Raw genomic sequence first — 4,989 nt, 5'->3', positions numbered from 1 at the left:
CTCGCGAGTGCTGGGCGTAGTGACAGACGCAAAAGGATCAATGGATCCTATTCCAGTATGATCGAGAACCGACAGATGATTAGCCATGCAGTGACAGCGCATTGGACCATTTTCAATGAGAGGACAGGATGTAGCCATTGATAACGGTGATGCCTAACATACAGCTTGCCATAGAAAGGAGTATGAATGATTGGATGAAGACAACAGGAAAGCAGAGATTCAGGAGGAATGAAAGCATCTTCATACGCTTATCTGAAATTCTCACCAATGAATTACATAAGTATCTCTATCTTTAAATTTACGTTTTATTTATCTTTTAATTATTAAATCTCCATAACCATATGAATCTGCCTGACTGAGATTTGCAAGATGACCATAGCTTGCTTCAAGCCGACAATCTCCGTGGGATCGACCCTTACTCACGTAAGGTTTATTACTTGGACGACCCAGTGCACTTGCTGGTTAGTTGTGCGAAGTTGTGACAAAGTGTGATTCACGTTTGAGAGCACCAAGTCTTTGGAGCCATTGTTGATGATCACAATTTTGTGCACCAAGTTTTTGGCGCCGTTGCCGGGGATTGTTCGAGTTTGGACAACTGACGATTCATCTTGTTGCTCAGATTAGGTAATTTTATTTTAATTTTAAGCTTTTTGTTTTTATTATTTCTATTTTCGAAAAAAAAACTTTTATTTTCAAAAATATATTTTTCTTCAGAATTTTTAAGAATGAATTCTAGAGTTTCATGAAGCATGTTGAAGCCTGGCTGGCTGTAAAGCCATGTCTAATTCATTTGGACCGAGGCTTCCACTTATCAGCATATGAAGTTGGATGAAGTATCAGCTGTTGTATGTCTGATTTGTATCTGCTGAAGCTTAGCTGGCCATTGGCCATGTCTAGTGTTTTGGACTGGAGCTTTCACTGAAAGTTTGGCTGGCTAGTGAGCCATGTCTAATTCCTGGACCGGAGCTTTAGACTAACATTGCAGATTCCTGGAATTCTCATTAGAAATTTTGAAATCCTTATTTTTTTTTCCAAATGATTTTCGAAAAATACCAAAAAAATTTTAATAAAATCATAAAATCAAAAAAATATTTTATGTTTCTTGTTTGAGTCTTATGTCAAATTTTAAGTTTGGTGTCAATTGCATGTTTTTAAAACTCTTGCATTTTTCGAAAATCCATGCATAGCATTCTTCATGATCTTCAAGTTGTTCTTGGTAAGTCTTCTTGTTTGATCTTTAAGGTAGCGTTTGTTTTGAGGTACTGAGACAGAGACTGAGAGACTGAGACTCAGTATCGTGTTTGTTAGTTCAGAGACTGGTACTAAAATTTCTGTCTCTGTCTCTAAAATTTCAGTATTTCAGTACCTCCAAAAAGTAGGGACACAGGGGACTGAAATTTTTAGAGATGGAGACTGAAACTTTAATAACATTTTATACCTAAAATACTTTCATTTTAATTAATTAATTTCAATTTTACCCTTTGTGCAAATTAAATTAGAGTTTCATTCTTGTTCAATTCCTGTCTCCCATTTTGCACCAAACAGAATACTGAGATTTATTTCAATCCCTGTCTCTTAGTCTCTATCTCTCAGTCTCAGTCTTTCCGTCCTACCTAAAATTTCTTGTTTTGTGTCTTTTCTTGTTTTTCATATGCATTCTTGAATTCTTAGTGTCTAAATATGAAAAATTTCTAAGTTTGGTGTCTTGCATGTTTTCTTTTATTGAAAATTTTTCAAAAATACATACTTGATGTTCATCATGATCTTCAAAGTGTTCTTGGTGTTCATCTTTGCATTCAAAGTGTTCTTGCATGTTTCCTTTGTTTTGATCCATAATTTTAATGTTTGGAGTCTTTTTGTTGTTTTTCTCTTTCGTCATTAAAAATTCAAAAATAAAAAAATATCTTTCCCTTATTTCACTCATAATTTTCGAAAATTTGATTTGATCTAGTCAAAAGTTTTAAAAATTTAGTTGTTTCTTATGAGTCAAATCAAATTTTCAATTTAAAAATTCTATCTTTTTCAAATCTTTTTCAAAATTCAAATCTTTTTCATTTTTCTTTCATAATTTTCGAAAATTTTTAAAATCAATTTTCAAAATCTTTTTCTTATTTTTATTTCATGTTTCCAAAATTAATGCTAACAATTAATGTGATTGATTCAAAATTTTTAAGTTGTTACTTGCCTAGTAAGAAAGGTTCAATCTTTAAATTTCAAAATCATATCTTTTTGTTTCTTGTTAGTCAAGTAATCAACTTTAATTTTCAAAATCAAATCTTTTTAAATTTCTTTTTCAAATCTTTTTCAAAATAAGTTTCAATCACATCTTTTTCAAAATCAATTTCAAAATCTTTTCTAACTTCTTTTCTAACTTCCTATCTTTTCAAAATTTGATTTTCAAATCTTTTTCAATTAACTACTTGACTTTTTGTTTGATTTTAAAAGTTTACTATTTCAATCATATCTTTTTCAAAACTACCTAACTAACTCTCTCTCTCTCTAATTTTCGAAAATCACCTTTATCTTTTTCAAAATTCCTTTTTAAATTAACTAATTGTTTTAAATTTAATTTAATTTGATTTAATTTTTCCTTTCTTAATTTTCGAATTTTTAATTTTAATTCTAATTTAAAAACAAAAATACTTTTATTTTATTTTATCTAATTTTCGAAAATTCTTCTCCCTCACCTCCTTCTATTTATTTATTTATTTACTAACACTCATCTTCATCTAAGAATTCAAACCTACTCCTCACCCTTGTGTTTGGATTCTCCTTCTTCTATTCATATATTCTTCTACTCACATAAAGGAATCTCTATACTGTGACATAGAGGATTCCATATTTTCTGTTCTCTTCTTTTTCATATGAGCAGGAACAAGGACAACAACATTCTTGTTGAAGCTGATCCTGAACATGAAAGAACTCTGAAGAGGAAGCTAAGGGAAGCTAAAGCACAACTCTCTGGAGAAAATCTGACAGAAATTTTTGAAAAAGAAGGAGACATGGCCGAAAATAATAACAATGCAAGGAAGATGCTTGGTGACTTCACTGCACCAAATTCCAATTTACATGGAAGAAGCATCTCAATCCCTGCAATTGGAGCAAACAACTTTGAGCTGAAACCTCAATTAGTTTCTCTGATGCAACAGAACTGCAAGTTTCATGGACTTCCATCAGAAGATCCTTTTCAGTTCTTAACTGGTGCGCAGAAACCTCAATTAGTTTCTCAATACGCACGTTCATAATCTTAGTTCTTTGTCACAACTTCGCACAACTAACCAGCAAGTGCACTGGGTCGTCCAAGTAATAAACCTTATGTGAGTAAGGGTCGATCCCACGGAGATTGTCGGCTTGAAGCAAGCTATGGTCACCTTGTAAATCTCAGTCAGGCGGATTCAAATGGTTGTAGAGAATTGATAATTAAAACATAATTAAAATATAAACTAGGATAGAGATACTTATGTAATTCATTGGTGAGAATTTCAGATAAGCGTATAGAGATGCTTTCGTTTCTCCTGAACCTCTGCTTTCCTACTGTCTTCATCCAATCATTCCTACTCCCTTCCATGGCAAGCTGTATGTTAGGCATCACCGTTGCCAATGGCTACATCCTGTCCTCTCAGTGAAAATGATCCAATGCGCTGTCACTGCATGGCTAATCATTTGTCGGTTCTCGATCATACTGGAATAGGATCCATTGATCCTTTTGCGTCTGTCACTACGCCCAGCACTCGCGAGTTTGAAGCTCGTCGCAGCCATTCCTTCCTAGATCCTACTCGGAATACCACAGACAAGGTTTAGACTTTCCGGATCTCAAGAATAGCCGTCCATGGGTTCTAACTTATACCACGAAGATTCTAATATCTCAGACTCGGTCCTCTGTATTAGATATCTAAGAGATATTCATTCTAGCTTGTTTGCATGTAGAACGGAAGTGTTTGTCAGGCACGCATTCGTAAGTGAGAATGATGATGAGCGTCACATAATCATCACATTCATCATGTTCTTGGGTGCGAATGAACATCTTATAATAGGAATAAGCTTGAATTAAATAGAAAAATAATAGTACTTTGCATTAATTCATGAGGAACAACAGAGCTCTACACCTTAATCTATGATGTGTAGAAACTCTACCGTTGAAAATACATAAGAACAAGGTCCAGGCATGGCCGAATGGCCAGCCTCCATAATCTAAGAACTAAACGTCCAGAGATGTAAATACAATAGTGAAAAGTCCTATTTATGCTAAACTAGTTACTAGGGTTTACAGAAATGAGTAAATAATGCAGAAATCCACTTCCGGAGCCCACTTGGTGTGTGCTTGGGCTGAGCATTGAGCTTTACACGTGTAGAGGCTTCTTTTGGAGTTGAACACCAGTTTGTAACCTATTTCTGGCGTTTAGCTCCACTTTGCATCCTGTTTCTGGCGTTTAACTCCAGAATGAAGCATGGAACTGGCGTTGAACGCCAGTTTGCGTCATCTAAACTCGGGCAAAGTATGGACTATTACATATTTCTGGAAAGCCTTGGATGTCTACTTTCCAACGCAACTAAGAGCGTGCCATTTGGAGTTCTGTAGCTCCAGAAAATCCACTTTGCGTGCAGGGAGGTCAGAATCCAGCAGCATCTGCAGTCCTTCTTCAACCTCTGAATCTGATTTTTGCTCAAGTCCCTCAATTTCAGCCAGAAAATACCTGAAATCACAGAAAAACACACAAACTCATAGTAAAGTCTAGAAATGTAATTTTTATTTAAAAACTAATAAAAATATACTGAAAACTAACTAAATCATACTAAAAATCATGTAAAAACAATGCCAAAAAGCGTATAAATTATCCGCTCATCACAACACCAAACTTAAATTGTTGCTTGTCCCCAAGCAACTAAAAATCAAATAGGATAAAAAGAAGAGAATATACTATAAATTCCAAAATATCAATGAAACTTAGCTCCAATCAGATGAGCGGGACTAGTAGCTTTTTGCCTCTT

The sequence above is a fragment of the Arachis ipaensis genome, chromosome B10 (assembly GCF_000816755.2).
Source record: "Arachis ipaensis cultivar K30076 chromosome B10, Araip1.1, whole genome shotgun sequence".
NCBI lineage: Eukaryota > Viridiplantae > Streptophyta > Magnoliopsida > Fabales > Fabaceae > Arachis > Arachis ipaensis.
The sequence above is the reverse complement of the archived record's forward strand: the minus strand, read 5'-3'. Positions refer to the sequence as shown.